The following is a 23463-nucleotide window of genomic DNA, read 5'->3' on the forward strand; positions in this document are numbered from 1 at the left end:
ATATTTGTTAACACAAATGTTATCCTAGGGCAAAAATACATTTTCAACAAATTTTAAAAAATTTGAAATTTGCAGAGTGTATTCTGTGACTGTAATGGAATTAAATTAGAAATCTATAGCAATAAGATACTAAGAAACTTCCAAATACTTAGAAACCAAGCAGCACACTTCTAAATAACATATAGTTCACAAACAAAACTCAAAAATATTTCAACTGAATATTAGTAAAAAAAAAAAAAAAAGAAGGAAATGTTCACATGCATATAAAGCAGGCCAAAGTCATTAATTTTATGACTTTAAATGCTATATTATAAGAAGAGAGACCTGAAATCAATAGCATAAACACAATAGAAATTAAAAAAAAAAAACATAAAAACAAGCAGACGCAAATGCATATTCTTTTTTTTTTTTAATTTTATTTTTAAACTTTACATAACTGTATTAGTTTTGCCAAATATCTTTGATTTTTGTTTACATTAAGTTTAAAACTTTAGCAAAAGTTGAAACTATCTTTGCTTATAGGTGTTGCTGCTACTGCTAAGTCACTTCAGTTGTGTCCAACTCTGTGTGACCCCATAGACGGCAGCCCACCAGGCTCCCCCGGTCCCTGGAATTCTCCAGGCAAGAGTACTGGAGTGGGTTGCCATTTCCTTCTCCAATGCATGAAAGTGAAAAGTAAAAGTCACCCAGTCATGTCCGACTCTTAGCAACCCCATGAACTGCAGCCTACCAGGCTCCTCCGTCCGTGGGAGTTTCCAGGCAAGAGTACTGGATAGGGTGCCACTGCCTTCTCCCTTATAAGTGTTGAGAAGGAGGTAAAATGGCATGAAGGTATTTCTAGGAATAAGGAAAAAGTTCTAGTATCTTTGTTATTTGGGTATTTCTAGTACCTTTATTATTTGTGAATTGACTCTTTGAGCATTTAACTGTGAATTTTACAAAAAAAAAAAAAAAAAACACAAAAAAACAATGCAATTAGGAAAGATGAAAACAAATTGTGAACCTCAAAATAAATTTAATTATAAAATTCTTCCAATTGACACACAGTATTTTCACCTAAGTTTAAGAAGCAGCATCTATAATCAAGTGGTCCTAGTTGGCCTTTAATTTAAAGCTTCCAGTCTTTAATTTCAGTCATTGGTGGTGAAAAAGGAAGAACATTTTTCTTATAGTTATTGATGCAACTAAGATCTAAATCTCAAAAAGTATTTTCCTAGTAATTTTTCCAATTGTTAGCTAACCATGAAATAGTTTCATTTTGGCACCTGTTTGTTAATTGATTTTAAATAGTTCAGTATCATAACAGCTCACCACTGGCTCAAATAATGGCATAACTGATCTGCGGGAAATGGTTATGTAGTTTTGCCTGTTTGAACACTGGAGAATGTCAGCTGAAAACAACTGTTTTATTTTTGACCCATATGATGCTAAGCAGTTCTTTAGCACAATAATTTAAAGAACAATTTTCATTGTTTACTGGAACCCATTCAGAATTTAATAATATTATAATATAAACTAAACAATGATGCTTATATTCCTACCGTTTAGGACAAGTACATGCATAGTGTTTTTAAAAGCATAATAAACATTTTGATCTAGGAGATAAACGTTAAGGTGACTGACTGGAACATAAATTTATTCTGTCAAAATACTTTAACAAAAATTCTTACTATTTTAATCATTGTTACATAGTAATATCTGTTATATATTTTTTCTTCCAGGCATGAGTTAACTACAACATTTACATATTGAATAAATAAATGAAGTCTTGAAGTTTTGTTATTCGATGAAACACCACCAATAAAAATAACAAAAGGAATGTTGCCTGAATGGCAATAGTCTTTTTGGTTGAACTGTTTCTGCAGGAATCATGTAAAAAAAAGTATGTAAAGTTTAAAAATAAAATAAAATTTAAAAAAAAGGAAAAAAAAAATAAAGTTCAACTAAAGCCAAGGACTTAGATAGCCTTTCTCTTTCTCTAGTTAAGATCACAATGTTTTTAAAAATATATTCTTTCCTTCTCACACAGTGGCAATAACTACCTCTGGATATTTGAAAGTGTGCATTATGTGTTTACACCTTAGAGTGTTTTTCATTTTCCAAGTAAAGTATTTGTCTTGGGCTTGACCTTGCAGCCAGCCTTTACTCTAAAAGGCCCCTCCATACTCCCCCCTGCCATCCCCCACCCCCTCCAAAGCCCTTAATGACTTTAATAAGAGTGGTGGAATCAGGCCCCACAATGTGTGTTTGCATCATTGTGCTGAGCTCAAGAAGATGTTAGCTATGAAGCTGAATGAGGTGTGTGTGTGTGTGTGTGTGTGTGAAGCCAACAGCCTGAGAGTAGGTCCTCTCCACATCAAAAGATGTGTTTGTTTTATTTTTATTTGGAGGATAATTACTTTACAATACTGTGACGGTTTCTGTCATAAATCAACATGAATCAGCCATAAAAAAAAAAAAACACTAGTATTTAAAATTTTTAAAGTTGTATTTTAAGACTATTTTGATCCATAAACCTAACATTCAAACATGTGTAGCCAGTGTAAGCACATACTGAATACCTAGTAAGCAAGCTTTATTGACTATGCCAAAGCCTTTGATTGTGTGGATCAGAATAAACTGTGGAAAATTCTGAAACAGATGGGAATACCAGACCATCTGACCCACCTCTTGAGAAACCTGTATACAAGTCAGGAAGAAACAGTTAGAGCTCCAAAATCACTGCAGATGGTGATTGCAGCCATGAAATTAAAAGACGCTTACTCCTTGGAAGGAAAGTTATGACCAACCTAGACAGCATATTGAAAAGCAGAGACATTACTTTGCTAACAAAGGTCCATCTGGTCAAGGCTATGGTTTTTCCAGTGGTTATGTATGGATGTGAGAGTTGGACTATGAAGAAAGCTGAGCGCCAAAGAATTGATGCTTTTGAACTGTGGTGTTGAAGACTCTTGATCCTCCCTTGGACTGCAAAGAGATCCAACCAGTCCATTCTGAACGAGATCAGTCCTGGATATTCATTGGAAGGACTGATGCTGAAGCTGAAACTCCAATACTTTGGCCACCTCGTGCAAAGAGTTGACTCATTACAAAAGACCCTGGTGCTGGGAGGGATTGGGAGCAGGAGAAGAAGGGGATGACAGAGGATGAGATGGCTGGATGGCATCACGGACTCGATGGATGTGAGTTTGAGTAAACTCCGGGAGTTGGAGATTGACTGGGAGGCCTGGCATGCTGCAATTCATGGGGTTGCAAAGAGTTGGACATGACTGAGCGACTGAACTGAACTGAACTGAAGGAAAAATAAAATCTAAGATTGAAGAAGATAGTCTCTACCTTACTTCTGCCTTTCAAATTTTGAGCAAGTATATATAATTTTAAAAATAGATTCACATTTGAGAAACCTAGCTTCAAAGGGGTCCATTTTCAATGGAAAATATAACTTCAGTCTCAGTCCTTTGGGGACAGGAAAGTACTCTGGAATAAGAGTAGGCTAAAGATGGATCATTTCTTCCATTCTTGGAGTTGCAGAGTTGGACGTGACTGAGTGACTGAACTGAACTGAACTGAAAGATGGAGCAAGCCTTGAATGTTACACTAGTTTAGGAGAGAATATTTTACTAGTTTGGGATGTAAAGAAAAGAGTGAAGTCAGGGTTGACTCCCAATTTTTGGTCTCATCATGTGGATGAACAGAGGTCATTTCCTGAGGTGAGGATGATGAAAAGAAGAAGGAAATGTAAGAGTTCTGTCTTTGTCACTGAAGTTTGAAACATGAGTGATTAGATATGAGATAGTTAAATAACTCTGGAAATAAGGAAGATAAGGAAGAAACATCTTTTGCTGTTCCCTTCTGTCTCTGAGGGTCAAGAATCTGCCTGCAATCAGGAGACCCAGGTTCAATGTCTGTGTCCAGAAGATTCCCTGGAGAAAGAAATGGCAACTCACTTCAATAGTCTTGCCTGGAGAAATCCCATGGACAGAGGAGTCTGTTGGGCTACAGTCCATGGGGTCTCAAAGAGTCAAACAAGACTGAGTGACAGACATATGCACATGAATGATTAACATATGAATATGAATGGCACTTAACATTATGCTAGGGTGAAGTTATCTTGAAAGGAAATGTGAGAAAAGAGAAGAAAACTGCAGGCAAAGCCCTGCAGTACTCCATTGTTGCTGGTGCTGCTAAGTCACTTCAGTCGTGTCGGACTCTGTGCGACCCCAAAGGCGCCAGCCCACCAGGCTCCCCACTCCCTGGGATTCTCCAGGCAAGAACATTGGAGTGGGTTGCCATTTCCTTCTCCAATGCAAGAAAGTGAAACGTGAAAGTGAAGTTGCTCAGTCGTGTCCGACTCTTAGTGACCCCATGGACCACAGCAAGAGCAGCAAAAGAACTGGATTAAGTAATGGCAACTGAGTAGGTACAGTCAGTGGAGAAAGGCAAACCCAAGAGAATGCAGCATCCAAGTCAAGTGAATAAATTGTTTTAAGAAGGAAGGCATGGTCCACCATGGAAAATGCTAATGACTCAAGGAATGTGTGGGGCCTTCCCTGATAGCTCAGTTGATAAAGAATCTACCTGCAATGTGGGAGATCCCAGTTCTATTCCTGGGTCAGGAAGATCCCCTGGAGAAGGGATAGGCTACCCACTCCAGTGTTCTTGGGCTTCCCTTGTGGCTCAGCTGGTAAAGAATCTGCCTGCAATGCAGGAGACCTGGGTTTGATCCCAGGGTTGGGAAGATCCCCTGGAGAAGGGAAAGGCTACCCACTCCAGTATTCTGGCCTGGAGAATTCCATGGACAGTCCATGCAGTTGCAAATAGTCAGACACGGCTGAGCGACTTTCACTTTCAAGGAATGTGAGAACTGGGAAGCAGAAAGACCTCCATTCCAGCCATGAATTTACCTAGTGGGAAAGAGAATGCTTGTTAACTCTGATTCAGTCAGAATACAGGAGTTTTATCCAAGCCAAACTGAATTTTAATCAAAGAGTGTGATAAAAAAGGTTTTAAACCATTAAGGGCAAGAAAAAGGTGATTGACAGAACAGAGATGAAAAATAGTGATTGGAAAAAAGAAATGGCAAGAATATCACTGAACTCCTTAGTTGATATCAATAAATCTGTTTCAAAAGAATTGGAATTTATGATAATAAAGTATTTCATGTATTCTTTGAAGATTGTGATTATGTTCATTCAGCCATTCATTAAATATTTATTGTAAACATTAAGTATCAGGCTTTGGGGAACCTGAAAATTACATATAAAGATTACTAGACAGAAACCATTAGTGTTTTTTCCAGTTTTATTGAGATATAATTGACATACAGCACTGTTTAAGTTGTACACCACAATGATTTGACTCACATACAGCATGAAATGATTATCACAAGATTAGTGAATATCCATCATTTCGTGTGTGTGTGTGTGTGTGTGTGTGTGTGTGTTAGTCACTGAGTTGTGTCTGACTCTTTGTGATTCCATGGATGATAGCCCACCAGGCTCCTCTGTCCATGGAATTCTCCAAGCAAGAATCCTGGAGTGGTTTACCATTCCCTTCCGCAGCCATCATCTCACAGATACAAGATTAAAGAAATAGAAAAAAAATATTTTTCCTTGTGATGAAGACTCTTAGGGTTTACTCTCTTAACAACTTCCATATGTAGCATATAACAGCATTAATTATATTTACCATGTTACACATTACAACTTGAATACTTATCATATAACTGAAAGTTATACTTTTTCCACCCAGCTTACTCACTGCCTATGGTAACCACAAATCTGATCTCTTCGTATGAGTTGTTTTGATATATGATTAACCTATAACTCGAGGTTAGTTCATGTTATGTAACATAGTTATTTTATATTTCTTAACATTTCAAAATGATCATCAGGATAAGTATAATTACAATATGTCACCATGCAAAGACTTTGTGTAGTTATTGAATATTTTCCCTACACTGTGCATTTCTTACCCATGGCTCATTCATTTTGCAACTTAATGTCTGTACCTCTCAATCTCTCTTACCTATTTCTTTCCTTCCCTCACCCCCCTTCCCTTCTGACATCCATCCAATTGTTCTCTGTGTCTGTAAGACTTTTTGCTGTTATATCTGTCCATTTGCTTTGCTTTTTAGGTTTGAAATATAAGCAAAATCATATGGAATTTGCCTTTATCTGACATATTTTACTTAGTATAATATCCTCTAGATCCACCCATGTTGCCACAAGTGGAAAGATGCCATTCTTTTTATGACTGGGTAATATTCCATTGTGTATATGTACCATATCTTCTTTATCTATTCACTTGCTGATGGACACTTGGGCTGCTTCCATATCTTAGCTACTGTAAATATGGTGCAATGAACAGAGAGATGCATAACTATTTTCTAATTAGGTTTTTAGTGTGATATAGTCCCATTTGTTTACTTTTCTTTTGTTTTCTTTGCCCAATGAGACAAATCCAAAAAAATAATATTACTCAGACGAATGTTAAAGAACCCACTGCCTATGTTTTCTTCTAAAAGTTTTATGGTTTCCAGTCTTATATTTGTCTTTAATCCATTTTTAACTTATTTTTGTGCATATTAGAGAGTAGTCCAGTTTGATTCTTTTGCATATAGCTGTTCAGTATTCCCAAAACCGTTAACTGAAGAAGCTATCTACCCCTCTGTATATTCTTACCTCCTTTGTCAGAGAGCAATTGCCAGTGTAAATGTGGGTTCATTTCTGAGTTTTCTATTCTGTTCCATTGATCTATATGTTTCTTTTTGTGCCAGCATCATATGTTTTTATTTCTGTAGCTGTGTACTATCTTTTGAAGTCAGGAAATGTGGTATGTCCAACTTTGCTCTTTCTCAAGATTGTTACAGGCATTTAGCACATTCTGTGTTCCCATACAAATTTTAGAATTCTTTGTTCTAGTTTGATGAAAAATGCCATTTAGGAAACTAAAAAATATCTGTTAGAGTTAATGCATTAAAGAGTATTCTTGATTGCTGTTGCTTCTCTTCTTTAATCAGAATATTCATGACCAGTGTGATTCTCAAGTGATTTTGCTTTTCATGCATGCAGATCAGTTCAGTAGTTCAGTCGTGTCCGACTATGAAACCCCATGAATCACAGCTCGCCAGGCTTCCCTGTCCATCATCAACTCCTGGAGTTTATTCAAACAATGTCCATCAAGTCAGTGATGCCATCCAGCCATCTCATCCTCTGTCATTCCCTTCTCTTCCTTCCCCCAATCGCTCCCAGCATCAGGGTCTTTTCCAATGAGTCAACTCTTCACATGAGGTGGCCAAGGTATTGGAGTTTCAGCTTCAGCATCAGTCCTTCCAATGAACAACCAGGATTGATCACCTTTAGGATGGACTGGTTGGATCTCCTTGCAGTCCAAGGGACTCTCAAGAGTCTTCAACACCACAGTTCAAAAGCATCAATTCTTCGGCACTCAGCTTTCTTCACAGTCCAACTCTCACATCCATACATGACCACTGGAAAAACCATAGCCTTGACTAGACAGACCTTTGTTGGCAAAGTAACGTCTGTGCTTTTGAATATTCCATCTAGGTTGATCATAACTTTCCTTCCCAGGAGTAGGCATCTTTTAATTTCATGGCTGCAATCACCATCTGCAGTGATTTTGGAGCCTCCCAAAATAAAGTCTGACACTGTTTCCACTATTTCCCCGTCTATTTCCCATGAAGTGATGGGACCAGATGCCATGATCTTCATTTTCTGAATGTTGAGCTTTAAGCCAACTTTTTCACTCTCCTCTTTCACTTTCATCAAGAGGCTTTTTAGTTCCTCTTCACTATCTGCCATAAGGGTGGTGTCATCTGCATATCTGAGGTTATTGATATTTCTCCCGGCAATCCTGATTCCAGCTTGTGCTTCTTCCAGCCCAGCATTTCTCATGATGTACTCTGCATATAAGTTAAATAAGCAGAGTGACAATATACAGCCTTGAAGTACTCCTTTTCCTATTTGGAACCAGTCTGTTGTTTCATGACCAGTTCTAACTGTTGCTTCCAGACCTGCATATAGGTTTCTCAAGAGGCCAGTCAGGTGTTCTGGTATTCCCATCTCATTCAAAATTCTCCACAGTTTATTGTGATCCACACAGTCAAAGGCTTTGGCATAGTCAATAAAGCAGAAATAGATGTTTTTCTGGAGCTCTCTTGCTTTTTCGATGATCCAGCAGATGTTGGCAATTTGATCTCTGGTTCCTCTGCCTTTTCTAAAACCAGCTTGAACATCTGGAAGTTCATGGTTCACGTATTGCTGAAGCCTGACTTAGAGAATTTTGAGCATTACTTTACTAGCGTGTGAGATGAGTGCAATTATGCAGTAGTTTGAGCATTCTTTGGCTTTGCCTTTCTTTGGGATTGGAATGAAAACTGACCTTTTCGAATCCTATGGCCACTGCTGAGTTTTCCAAATTTGCTGGCATATTGAGTGCAGCACTTTCACAGCATCATCTTTCAGGATTTGAAATAGCTCATCTGGAATTCCATCACCTCCACTAGCTTTGTTCATAGTGATGCCTTCTAAGGCCCACTTGACTTCACATTCCAGGATGTCTGGTTCTAGGTGAGTGATTGCACTATCATGATTATCTTGGTTGTGAAGATCTTTTTTGTACAGTTCTTCTGTGTATTATTGCCACCCCTTCTTAATATCTTCTGCTTCTGTTAGGGCTTTACCATTTCTGTCCTTTATTGAGCCCATCTTTGCATGAAATATTCCCTTGGTATCTCTAATTTTCTTGAAGAGATCTCTAGTCTTTCCCATTCTGTTGTTTTCCTCTATTTCTTTGCATTGATCACTGAGGGAGGCTTTCTTATCTCTCCTTGCTATTCTATGGAACTCTGCATTTAGATGCTTATATCTTTCCTTTTCTCCTTTGCTTTTCACTTCTCTTCTTTTCACAGCTATTTGTATGGCCTCTCCAGACAGCTATTTTGCTTTTTTGCATTTCTTTTCCATGGGGATGGTCTTGATCCCTGTCTCCTGTACAATGTCACGAACCTCCTTCCATAGTTCATCAGGCACTCTATCTATCAGATCTAGGCCCTTAAATCTATTTCTCACTTCCACTGTATAATCATAAGGGATTTGATTTAGGTCATACCTGAATGGTCTAGTGGTTTTCCCTACTTTCTTCAATTTAAGTCTGAATTTGCCAATAAGGAGCTCATGATCTGAGCCACAGTCAGCTCCCCGTCCTGTTTTTGCTGACTCTATAGAGCTTCTCCATCTTTGGCTGCAAATAATACAATCAATCTGATTTTGGTGTTGACCATCTGGTGATGTCCTTGTGTAGAGTTCTCTCTTGTGTTGTTGGAAGAGGGTGTTTGCTATGACCAGTGCGTTCTCTTGGCAAAACTCTATTAGCCTTTGCCCTGCTTCATTCCTTCAGCACCAACAATCAAAGGCTAGATAAAATGAACCTCAAATATCTATTATAGCACTAGGATTTGTATGATCTCAAGGAAATAATACTAATAAATTCAAATAATATATTTGAATAATAAGTTGCTGCTTTAGAAAAGTACATAGATTCTCAACAATACAGTTTGTGGGTTCTCCAGTGGCTCAGATTGTAAAGAAACTGTCCGCAATGCAGAAGACACAAGTTTAATCCCTGGATCAGGAAGATCCCTTGGAGAAAGGAATGACTACCCACTCCAGTATTATTGCCTGGGAAATTCCATGGACAGAGGAGCCTGGCAGGCTACACAGTCCACAAGGTCGCAAAGGGTCGGACACGACTGAGTGACTAACACTTTTATTTTCACTTTTTTTTCAGAGCTGAGAGAAAATATTGAAGGTAGAAGTTGAATGAACAGTTTTTATTATGATGACACAGCATAAGAGTGTCTTTTTTTAATTTTCTATTTAAACTAAAAATTAAGTTTTTTATTTTACCTCTCAAGATCCAGGGAACTTAGACTGAACCAAAAGAACTAACATAATGCTCAATACAGTCACGACAAACTACATGGGTGACTGCACGATCACATGTACTTGAATGTACACCATCAGCTGTAGAGTTACCAAAAATAATAATAGGTTCATAACACAGCATACTTGATAGAACAGACAACTACAAATTTCATATAACCTGCACATTTCATGATATTTATTATTTTCTAGTTACTTTGATGGAAATGTATAAGAATTAACTTTTATCTGTTTTAAATGTCTTTTTGTCATTCATAAAACCAGAAATATTTATAGTTTCAGATAATTTTTATTAAATTTAGGTTTTTACAAATCTGTGGTTCTCAAATACATTTTATATGTGTTCGTCTACTTAAGTATTCAGCAAGTAATGACAGAGTACCAATTATGTGTCAGATATCACACTAGGTGCTATGGATAAGATGGTAGACAAGTACAGTTCTATACTAAACTAAATGGTTGTTGTTCAGTTGATCAGTCATGTCCAACTCTTTGTAACCCCACGGACTGCAGTACGCCATGCTTCCCTGTCCTTTACCATCTCCCGGAGCTTGCTCAAACTCATTTCCATTGTGTTGGTGATGCCATCGATCCATCTCATCCTCTGTCGTCCCCTTCTCCTCCTGCCTTCAATCTTTCCCAGCATCAGGGTCTTTTCCAATGAGTCAGTTCTTCACATCAGTTCAGTTCAGTTTAGTCACTCAGTTGTGTCCGACTCTGCGACCCCATGAACTGCAGCATGCCAGGCCTCCCTGTCCATCACCTGGAGTCCACCCAAACCCATGTCCATTGAGTCGGTGATGCCATCCAGCCATCTCATCCTCTGTAGTCCCCTTCTCCTCTTGCCCTCCTCCTGAATATCTTGATTAAATAAATTAAATTAAATAAGAGTCCTATATATTAAAATCTATATTTCATGTGGCAGTGGAATTTTTGAGATATAGAATTTTTCTAAGATTACCTAGTGTTTAGAGAAGGAAATGGCAACCCACTCCAGTATTCTTGCCTGGAGAATTCCTTGGACAGAGGAGCCTGGTGTGCCACAGTCCATAGCATCTCAAAGAGTCAGACACATCTGAAGTGACTTAGCATGCACCTATGCACCGAATATTTTGTTTAATAAAAGTCAATGATTGTAAAGTTGGGTGAGGAAAAGAAGAAGACATATGAGTTGATGAGAAATAATAAAAAGTGGTAGGATAAATCACTTGTAGGACCAAAACAGTCAAAGAATGATATGAGTGCAATACTAAAAGAGTATTAGCTGAAAGTAATAGGTTGTGCTCAGAGAATGGAATCTTTGAAAGTCAGATTCTCTTGGTGATAGGAGATTCTTTACCAGAGTCATATACGAATGGGGTCTCTCTTCTCTGATATTTGAGGGTCAAGACCATTTATTTGCTAATGTCATCTGACATATACTAGGGCTTTCCTGGTGGCTCAGTGGTTAAAGCATCTGCCTTCAATGCAGGAAACCTGGGTTCGATCCCTGGGTCAGGAAGATCCCCTGGAGGGGAAAATGGCAACCCACTCCAGTATTCTTGCCTGGAGAATCCCATGGACGGAGGAGCCTGGTGGGCTATAGTCTGTGGGGTCGCAAAGAGTCGGACACGACTAAGCGAATTCAGCCAGCCAGCCAGCCAGGGCTCCTACAATCCATCAGGCCTGTTTTTACTCATCTTTAATAATAAACAAGGTTCAAATTATTTTTCTCAGGACAGCCTCAGATACCATTAAATCCCATTAAATAAGAGGATATAAATGAATATTTCCATAGAAATGTTGCATTTATTTATTTCTTTGTGCCCGACTCTTGTATAGCCAAGAAACCCATAACTGTTGGAATCTAATCCGCATTGATATTAAGTGGCAATGTGCCTACCATGTAATATGTGTTCAGTAAATATTTATTGACTTTTGGCTGTTGACTAACTGATGATGTAATCACATGAAACCAGAAACAGCATAAATCCTTACACTTTTATGAGTGGAACTAATCTTTTCCTTCAGGAGAACCAGTGAGGGATAGGAGAAGAATGATGTGCTGTTAGTGACATTCCATTATCAAAGTTGAATGGGGTGAGGGGGTCAGTGGGTGGAGGTTAAACCTCTGCAACTAGCTGCCTGTCTTTTTTGTTGCGACCACAGGAAGTTGCAGAGAATATGAAAAAGGTAGCAATCTCTTTTCAGGGTGATTTCAAAATATTTTGAGGATAGCTGCTGCTGCTGCTGCTAAGTCGCTTCAGTCGTGTCCGACTCTGTGTGACCCCATAGACAGCAGCCCACCAGGCTCCCCCGTCCCTGGGATTCTCCAGGCAAGAACACTGGAGTGGGTTGCCATTTCTTTCTCCAATGCAGGAAAGTGAAAAGTGAAAGTGAAGTCGCTTAGTCATGTCCAACTCTTCGCGACCCCATGGACTGCAGCCTTCCAGGCTCCTCCACCCATGGGATTTTCCAGGCAAAAGTACTGGAGTGGGGTGCCATTTGAGGATAGCATCAAGATCTAAAATGTGTGGGTGTTCTGTAGCTCAGTCATTTCTGACTCTTCATGACCCCATTGACTATAGACAGCCAGGCTCTACTGTCCATGGGATTTTCCAGGCACGAATACAGGAGTGGGTTGTCATTTCTTCCTCCAAGGGATCATCCCAACCCAGGGATTGAACCTGAGTCTGCTGCATCTCCTGCATTGGCAGGCAGATTCTTTATCACTAAGCCTCCTGGGAATTAATTAAGGTATTTGAAGAACTGTCACCAAAACATCTAATCATTTTAATATCTTTTTGTACTTCACTACTTCTTTTCGCTCTTCTTCAAAATCCTCCAAATTAATGGGACTACTTGGGTCATTAGCTGGTGGTACAATTTTCTTTAGTCTGATAATACAAGAGATGGTAGCAAGGAAACTACATTTTTAAGAATAGAAAAGGAAAAAGAAACTTTTGTATTTATAGCTGGGGCTAAAGCAAATTTTCTGAAGTAAATAGGGTTTTTATTACCTTAATACTTTGTATAATTTAAATATATCATATAGTCACTTAGCAGAGATGAATATTAAGCACATATTGTTCTTCAGTGGTAGAAGGGAAATTCAGTATTAGCTCTATTGTTCAGCATGGGATTTTTTTCCTACCCAAAACAGTACAGTAGGTTTTAAGGAACAACATGAGCAGCTCTCATTCACATGCTGCTACTTGGAATTCTACACTAAAGAAGTAAGTACAAATGAATCAATTAAATCTAGAAATTCTTAAGTGCATTCACCAAGTTTCATATTTAAAACCAGATTTCAAATGTTTGGAATCTAAGAATAACACTGAGAAAGCAAATTCAATAATATTATTATAAACTTTATGAAAACACAAAACATATGTTAACCTAAAATAAAACCCACATTCCTCAACTGACTAGGAGTAATTCTGTGGGAGCACAGACTCAGAGTTTTTTCTTTAAAAAATTCATATATTTCTAATATTCTAGAAGTGCTGCTGCTGCTAAGTCGCTTCAGTCGTGTCCGACTCTGTGCGACCCCAGAGACAGCAGCCCACCAGGCTCCCCCGTCCCTGGGATTCTCCAGGCAAGAACACTGGAGTGGGTTGCCATTTCCTTCTCCAATGCATGAAAGTGACAAGTGAAAGTGAAGTCGCTTGGTCGTGTCCAACCCTCAGCGACACCATGGACTGCAGCCTACCAGGCTCCTCCATCTATGGGATTTTCCAGGCAAGAGTACTGGAGTGGGGTGCCATCGCCTTCTCCGATTCTAGAAGTATGGGTAACTAATTCCAAAGTGCATTATTATAAAGATCTTTACATGATACATATTATAAGCTCTCTTAGAAAGTAAAGGGAAATGAACAATTACAGGAAATTCAGTAGCATATGAAGAAAAATAACATTTTATAGAAAGGTCTAAAATATTTTCTCCTTTGCTCAGCTTCTGATCCTCCACATAGAAATGAGGCTATTTTTCCTAATTGTCACCAAGAGACATAGGAGAAGCCAAGAGTAGTGATTGCAGTAAATCAGGGCATGGGATTCAAGGAAGCTATATGCCATCTTTTGTCAGTTGTATAGATTCCAAACTAATCTCTTCAAAAAGCTATTTATGTACCTATCATTCTTCCTGATCAGATGGTACACTCCTTTAGACAAAGGATGTTTTGATGATCCTTTTACATCCACCTCTGAACCTAACACTATGTCTAGTTCTGAATAGGTCTTCAATAAATGTTGCAGGGATTGGATTTAATCAATATTGTCAAATAAAAGGTAAAAATCTAAAGTACTACTGAATGCAAAGAGAGCCCAATCATTTACTAATAAGTCTCAAGTGATCTCCAACTAAATGGAAGAGAGTAATTCATAATTGAGACTGAAGTAAAAAATTAAGCTGGAAACAATCATGGATTATTATTAGCAAAATGATTGGAAAGTTAAAAACAGAAATTTTTGGACAAATTTACTCCAAATTGGAGGCTAATGAAAATGGGTAGTGGTGAAATGAAGGATGAGGGGACAATCTGAACTTGAAATATTTGGAGAACAGTGCTAGCTTTAGATCATTAATTGCTGTTGTATGGAAAGGGGATAAGACAACCAAAAACCTAGGAAAGACAATATATTTCTGTCTTTGTATTAAAGGATATTACCCATCAGAAAGGTCAGAATATTACAGTAAACAAATAGTAAATGTAATTGAATTTTGAACAAAGACAGGATGTCATATCTAAGGATGCACAGATGAGAGAATAATTTTCAAACAACATTCAGTGATTTAGGATTCCAACTTTTCCCCTCCCACTTAACATTTTAAACACATCTTTAAAAGATCAGCTAGGAAAGACTACAATGAACTTGAAAGTTAAAACAATTCTCATTGTTTTGAACTCCCCTGTTTTTCTCTAAACTCTAGGCATATGCTGTTAGCTCAGAACATTGGACTGTTTCTATATTGCTCAGAGTTGGAAATTTTCAATTTATTTACAAATATTTAAATAGTGTTTTGTTATACTCCAAGCATTCTATACATTTTAGGAAATTCTCTTATTTAATTCTCATAATGTTATAATAAAGATATAATTAATAGTGTTTCTCTTTACCAAAGAGGGACCCTGAAGTGTTTAGAAGATCAGTAACCTGGCCACAGCCATGCATTAGTGAGTGGTGGCTCCAGGTTCCCATGCTCAGCTCCCTGATTTCTGCTCTCTCCCTTGTACTCTCATCATTTAGTGCCATACATGTCACTCGGTTGAAGGCAGAATGAATTGATCTAAAGATAATTATCCTCCAATTAAAAATAAAACAAAAGATGGCAGAAAATTGTCATAAAGCTAGACAAGATATCATCTATAAAAGACAAGCACTGTGCTGTATACAAAGCAGTTGCTAAATAAATAGTTATTCCTCATTGGCCACTAGTTTTATTGCTTCTTTTTTCTAAAATCTGCCTTCAGTTCGTCCTTTATATTTTCTCTGCCTTATTCTTATTCTGAAACCATAATACCTGATTGAAGAGCCTGAGCTTCAGGGCCTTTCTTAATTACCTATTGCTGCTCTAACAAATCAGCACAAACTTGGTGACTTATATGAACACAATTTTATTTTGTGTTCAAAATCAAGATATAACCCTAAAATCAAGGTTTTCATAGAGCTATATTCCTTCTGGAGACATTGGAAGACAATCTGTTTACAGATTGTCTGTAAACATACCTTTTTTTTTTTCTTCAATTTTATTTTATTTTTAAACTTTACATAATTGTATTAGTTTTGCCAAATATCAAAATGAATCCGCCACAGGTATATATGTGCTCCCCACCCTGAACCCTCCTCCCTCCTCCCTCCCCATTCCATCCCTCTGGGTTGTCCCAGTGCACCAGCCCCAAGCATCCAGTATCGTGCATCGAACCTGGACTGGCAACTCGTTTCATACATGATATTTTACATGTTTCAATGCCATTCTCCCAAATCTTCCCACCCTCTCCCTCTCCCACAGAGTCCATAAGACTGTTCTATACATCAGTGTCTCTTTTGCTGTCTCGTACACAGGGTTATTGTTACCATCTTTCTAAATTCCATATATATGCGTTAGTATACTGTATTGGTGTTTTTCTTTCTGGCTTACTTCACTCTGTATAATAGGCTCCAGTTTCATCCACCTCATTAGAACTGATTCAAATGTATTCTTTTTAATGGCTGAGTAATATTCCATTGTGTGTATGTACCACAGCTTTCTTATCCATTCATCTGCTTTTTACAGGTATGTCTGTTTACATACCTTTTCCAATTTCTAGAGACCACCTGCATTCCTTGGATCATAGCCCCTTCCTTCATCTTCAACTCACATCATTCCAACTATTTCTATCATTATATCTCACTTTCCTGATTCCAGTATTACTGTCTCTTTTTCCTATAAATACTTTGTGATTACATTGAGTCCACCTAGATAATCCAAGATGACTTCCCCATGTCAAGGTCTTTAACTTAGTCATACCCTTGAAGTCCTTTTTAGCACATAAAGTATCATATTCACTGGTTCAGGGGATCAGGAAGTGGATATCTCTGGAGACCATTACTCTGTTTACCACAGGGCAGACTGCCTCAGTTTCAATCCTGCTGTTTATTTGCTGTTTTTTCTTAAGGCAAATTACTTAAACTTCCCAAGCCTAAATTTTCTTATGTGTAAAGTCATGCTCAAAATAGGAACTTGTAGGATTGTTATGAGGATAAGATTAGGTTGTACTGTGTATATAGAGGACCGTAACAACTGTCACAGAGTAAATACTCAATAAATTTCAACTATTATCATTTGTGTTAATTTCATGTAATAGATGCAAATGCATGTTAATGAATCACAGAAATAAGTACATAAATTTAAAATGCTCACATATTAACTTACAATTAGAAGTACAACCTAGGGATTAATGATATTCTTATTTAGATAAACCAAAAAAGAACCCATGTTACAATCAGAAGTTGATTGGATGGATGTAAAATCGAAAAAGCAGAGATAAACAAGACAAGTCCACTTGCCATAGTTTCTTTCAGTTAAATCTTTACTATTCAAAATGTGCTAATATAACCTGGCAGTTTTTTAATATGTAGAATTTCAAGGCTCATTCTAGACCTTCAAACAAGAATCTGAATTTGTCTATGATTTTCAAATAATTTGTATGTACATTAAAGTTTGATCACACTAGCTATGATAGTGCCTCAGAGCCTAAAAGTGCTTTGCCTAGGCAGGCCCACTTGTCTCTAGTACTGTCCTCTGTCTCTGCTTTCATAATAGGAATTCACCACAACTATTATCCATTGAGACATTCTGTCTTTACATATGTCAATACCTTCTAAAGGAAATGCTGTTATACACTTTCCCTTTGAAGTGACTTGACACAAGTCTGTGCTGATTATTATATTCTTAATTCTTCAGCTCTAAACTGGCAAAGAAAGGAGAAGACTTACCTTCTGAAAGCCAAGGAATAACGATTATGAACACACCTCCAGAAATCAAGCACCCACTGCATTTCTTAATAGCGCTAATGAATTCTGTTACTAGGCTAATATTTCAAAACTTAGGTCTACAAGAAAACTCAGATAATAAAATTAATTAATTACATTAATCCATCATAGCTAAAATTAAAAGACACTCCTTGGAAGAAAAGCTATGACAAACCTAGACAGGGTATTAAAAAGCAAAGACGTCACTTGGCTGACAAAGGTCCATATAGCCAAAGCTATGGTTTTTCTAGTACTCATGCATGGATGTGAGAGTTGGACAGTAAAGAAGGCTGAGCACCAAAGAACTGATGCTTTCAAAATGTTGCACTAGAGAAGACTCTTGAGAGTCCCTTGGACTGCAAGAAGATCAAACCATTCAATCCTAAAGGAAATCAGTCCTGAATATTCATTGGAAGGACTGATGCTGAAGCTGAAGCTCCAATACTTCAGACCCCTGATGCGAAGAGCAGACTCATTGGAAAAGATGGTGATGCTGGGAAATATTGAAGACAAGAGGAGAAGGGGACAACAGAGGATGAGATGGATGGATGGCATTACCAGTTCAATGGACACTAGTTTGAGCAAACTCTGGGAGACAGTGAAGGACAGGGAAGCCTGGCGTGCTGCAGTCCATGGGGTTGTAAAGAGTCGGACACAACTGAGCGACTGAACACAACAAATCATAACTAAATATTACATTTTCAATGGGAAGTAAAGAAAAAGAACAGTATGGAAAACATTTTCTCATACTGAACAATATTACTGAAGTATGCTTTTGAAATGAGAGCAAATATCAACATATAAATTAAATTTCTCTAATGAAATGTGCCCATTGACACCAAAAGGTAAGTACGGTACAATTCATGTTTGTCTTCAAAGTGGATTGAGTCACGGGAGTCCACAGTCACAAAGTGGATTGAGTATTTGTATCCTTAGAGATACAAAGACACTGACGATAATTTAGTGAATTACATTTGAATATTGCTTCAATATATACTTACTGAACACCTGTTATGGTATAAGGCTCTGTGCTGCTCACACTTCTGTCATCTAAAAGAAACTTCCCTTCCCTAAAAGGAACTTCACCAGACAAACCTGATGATAAAACAAAAGTAAGTTTATTCTTACGTTATAAGTGAGGACATTACTCTGACAGAGATTTCCTTGCCTCAGAGAAGAAAGAAGGCAAAGTTAGGATATTTATGAGATTTTGGAATCAGTTTATGGAAGATCTTTCAACATAGGGGTGATGGGGAAAGGGGTGACTAGCACTGAAAAATAATTATGATGTAATAATGTGTATTGGTGGACACTGCAAAGGGAAGGTCTTGAGGTGAAGGTGTACAAAGAGAAGAGACTAGAAGACTAAATAGTCGTATAATGCTATGTATTGAAAAGTCTTGATGGCTTGATGTTCATTTAAATGATTTTTCCTGGAAGCTTCTAAATGAACGATAAAGTTACTTTCAACTTATCTTCCAGGTCACGAGTTTCCTGGAATAGTAAACGTATGTTGGTTGATGAAGACAATGGAATAGTAAAGTGATATTGGTGAAGACAGCCTAATGGTGGAGTAGAGTTATGTTAATGTAGAGAATAAGCTGTGTGCTGTAGGTGGTTTCAGCTTTCATTCGAGTGACTCAGAGTTAAATAGGATATAATCACTATTCTAAAAGAACATATAATCAAATATGAAAGTTTTTATTGAATACTAAAACGAATTTGTTCTGATTATAGAATGTTTAATTATTGATAAAAATAGAGAAAAATATAAACAAGAAAATGAAAATCACCAAATCCCACCAACATAACAGCATTTGACATTTAAAATGTTTATGTGTTGTGTTCATTTGCATTTAGTTTATATGTATAGTGGCAGCTCAGATGGTGAAGAATTTGCCTGCAATGCAGGAGACCTGGATTCGGTCTCTGGGATGGGAAGTTCCCCTGGAGAAGGAAATAGCAACCTACTCGAGCACTCTTGCCTGGAGAATTCTGGAACAGAGGAGCCTGGTGGGTGAAAGTCCATGGGATCACAAAGAGGTGGACATGACTGAGCAGCTAATACACACATAATAAAATATATGTATTTTGTAACCAAAAGTTGAATTCCCATCATCAATAAGCTTCATAGCCAGCTTTATTTTTCACTTAATTAAAAAGTCCATGAACTTTTCTAATGTTATTAAATGTTTTTTGAAAACTTGAGTTTTTAATGTCTATGTGTGTTTGTATATATTTTAACCTAATTAAGTTAGTGTCTCATGCTGAAGCATCTTTGCTTGCTCAGGGGCAATGAAAATACTTATTTGATATAACTATTTCAAAACATTTGGGTCAGTACTTCTTAGCAGCATCTGTCAATAAGGACAGAGAAAAATGGATGTAAACTTTCACTCATTTGTTGAGCTTAGATCAAAACTGCTAAAATGTAGTCATAAAATTTCTTTAAAGCCTCATCTTTACCCTTTAAAATAATTTTATGACATTTCCTATAATATGTCAATGTAATTTTTTTTAAATACTGAATAATTTTCTCCCAAATTTTGAGTAGAGTTGATTCTCTAAGGAGTTGCAAGAGCTTTTAGTATTCCTACTATAGAAGCTACGTTCTCAAGGGTATTTATAGCCCAATTTGCAAATCACGATAGCCATTATACAATTCATACAGTATTAAAATAATTATTCATAAAATTGTCCTGGATTCTGATGAAAAACAAGTCAGTGAGGAATGGAACCAACTTTAAATATTATGCTTTATTACTGCATTTCAAACAGGAGATTTGGGAAGTGGGGGAAAGGGAAACAAAACATTTGAATTAGTTGAGTCCAGTTAGATTTAGCACCAGTAGCAAGAAAGGTTTATTTGACAAGTTCAGCTGAACTGCACTGAAAGGAAGTAGGAAGACAGTTCATATCAAAAATTTAAAAATAAATAAATAAATAAAAGGATAAAGAGAAAGAAGCAACAAGCATTACAGCAGGAAACACAGATCATAGTGAAAATGTACCTTTTGTTGTCTAGCAAAATGCAAATATCAAATAAAAGCAATATTGTAGAAATCTCCTACTATAAAAAGGAAGCACTAATTTTTAAAGGAGAAGTTTTTGTTACCTTTGGAAACTTTAAGGTCCTAGACTGGTAAATATCTTAAGAGACAAGTGAAGAAACTTTAGAGTGGAATTTTGCAGTAAATATGATGAAAGTGAGAATAGCGACACGTCCCTTTTCCTAAAAGAATTACAGACATAAAAAGGTCAGGAACAGGAGAAAATTAATACAAAGAGTAACACAAAACTTAGATGACTTTAAGATTCTGATGAAATTAGAGAAATATATCAGACAGAAACAGAAGGATAAAATTGTCAAAGTCATAAATTTTATTTTTTTAATAATACTGATTGGAGCTGTTCTCACTGGAGTCAGATTTCACACTTAATTCAGGACTTTAGCAAATAGGAATATAAGAGTTTAGAAAGACCTCTACAGCTTATTTACTACTCATTGCCAAGTTTGTACCCTTAAAGTACATCAGTTTTATACTCCCCCTCCTCCATCCTCTGCTAAACATTGTTTTACTCTATGTTTTTTTTTTATCCTTTTTTTTTTAATTTTATTTTATTTTTAAACTTTACAAAATTGTATTAGTTTTGCCAAATATCAAAATGAATCCGCCACAGGTATACATGTGTTCCCCATCCTGAACCCTCCTCCCTCCTCCCTCCCCATACCATCCTCTGGGTCGTCCCAGTGCACTAGCCCCAAGCATCCAGTATCGTGCATTGAACCTGGACTGGCAACTCGTTTCATACATGATATTTTACATGTTTCAATGCCATTCTCCCAAATCTTCCCCCCACCTCCCTCTCCCACAGAGTCCATAAGACTGTTCTATACATCAGTGTCTCTTTTGCTGTCTCGTACACAGGGTTATTGTTACCATCTTTCTAAATTGCATATATATGTGTTAGTATACTGTATTGGTGTTTTTCTTTCTGGCTTACTTCACTCTATGTTTTTTTTGTAAGTTTGACTTTTTTATGTCTCATGTAAGTGGCATCTTGTGTTTGTGTGTGTGAGTGTATGCATGTGTGTGTGAGTCACTGTTATGTTCAACTCTGCAACCCCATGGACTTTAGCCCAACAGGCTCCTCTTTCCATGGAATTCTCCAGGTAAGACTACTGGAGGGGGTTGCCATTTCCTTATCTGGGGGATCTCCTCAACCCAAGGATTGAATCTGGGTCTCCTGCATTACAGGCAGATTCTTTACCACCTGAGCTACCTGGGAAGCAAGTGACATCATACAGTACTTGTTTTACTTTGTCTGACTTATCTCAGCAGAATGTGCTCAAGGTCCATTCATTTGTTGAAAATGGCAGTTTCTTTCCTGACTTTCCAGCTTTTCTGATGGCTGAGTAATACTCCATTGTGTATATATACTGTGTCCTTTCTTATCCATTCATCTATTAATGGACCCTTGGGTTGTTTCTATGTCTTGGCTATTACAAATAGTGCTGAAATGAACATGGGGGTGAGTGTATAAAAAGGTATCAGAAAAGGCAATGGCACCCCACTTCAGTACTCTTGCCTGGAAAATCCCATGGACAGAGGAGCCTGGTGGGCTGCAGCCCATGGGGTTGCTAAGCGTCGGACACGACTGAGAGACTTCACTTTCACTTTTCACTTTCATGCATTGGAGAAGGAAATGGCCACCCACTCCAGTGTTCTTGCCTGGAGAATCCCAGGGACAGGGGAGCCTGGTGGGCTGCCGTCTATGGGGTCACACAGAGTCGGACACGACTGAATCGACTTAGCAGCAGTAGCATAAAAGGGTATAGGGACACATGAATGGACTCCTAACACATAATGAATGGAAATCAAAAGATATTAAAATAGGAGAAAGATAATTTGTAAAGTTCTCAGTAATTCTGGTTTGTTTTTGACAATTATTTTTATTTTTTATTAAAAAATATTTAATTGGAGGATAATTGCTTTACAATGTTGTGTTGGTTTCTGCCTTACAATGACACAAATAAAAATTTGGAACACTTCAGGAGTTTCCATGTCATCCTTGCACAGGGGCCATGCTAATCTTCTCTGCATTATTCCAATTTTAGTATATATGCTGCCAAAGCAACTTCGTTTTATTTTTTTGACAGGAGCAGATTAGAATATAGGAAAGAAATCAATTGCACTGTAGTGGATTCCTCTTGAAGGAATAGAATCCTTTTGGAATTGGAACCAATGACTACATCCCATCTCAAAGGGCTATCTCTCCCAGCTGTATTTAAATTCAGTAATAAGCACTTGAAAACTGGTATGGATTAACCAGAATCCTGAAGAAACAGAAATTACCTTTCAACATTCAGATATTATTCCTACTTTCTTTACTTTTTCCTCTAGGCTAAAACTTTGCATAACCAAGGAAAACTATTGCCTCTTCTGCTGTGGGCTTAAATTAGCATGCCAAGAGCAGATAATATATTGAATCCTAGGGAGTGGTTTATCTTTGCTGCTGCTGCTGCTGCTGCTGCGTCACTTCAGTCATGTTCAACTCTGTGAGACCCCATAGACGGCAGCCCACCAGGCTCCCCAGTCCCTAGGATTCTCCAGGCAAGAACACTGGAGTGGGTTGCCATTTCCTTCTCCAATGTAGGAAAGTGAAAAGTGAAAGTGAAGTCGCTCAGTCATGTCCAACCCTCAGCGACCCCATGGACTGCAGCCCACCAGGCTCCTCCGTCCATAGGATTTTCCAGGCAGGAGGACTGGAGTGGGGTGCCATTGCCTTCTAGCCCAACTTAATATAGAGTTGTTGAATAAATTTTGGTACTTCAATGCTTTGGCACTTATGCAGTTTTCATTGTGCTGACATGGAGAGATCTCCAAAATATAGTGTTATCTAAAAAAAGCCAGAAGTAGAAAAAATATCTGTACCAATTTATATGTATAAACTATATAGTATACACCCAAGAAGATATATTGAACTGTCAAATGTCTAGAGA

General features: G+C 37.6%; 1 non-coding gene across 1 annotated transcript; it reads right to left on the reverse strand.

Annotated features, from left to right (window-relative positions):
• Positions 1-22495: 22495 nt before the first annotated feature.
• On the reverse strand, positions 22496-22598 carry LOC129627459 (U6 spliceosomal RNA). Its single transcript, XR_008702608.1, has one exon. It is a non-coding gene; the product is annotated as a U6 spliceosomal RNA (small nuclear RNA).
• Positions 22599-23463: the final 865 nt, after the last annotated feature.

Source organism: Bubalus kerabau, chromosome 14 (genome assembly GCF_029407905.1).
Source record: "Bubalus kerabau isolate K-KA32 ecotype Philippines breed swamp buffalo chromosome 14, PCC_UOA_SB_1v2, whole genome shotgun sequence".
NCBI lineage: Eukaryota > Metazoa > Chordata > Mammalia > Artiodactyla > Bovidae > Bubalus > Bubalus kerabau.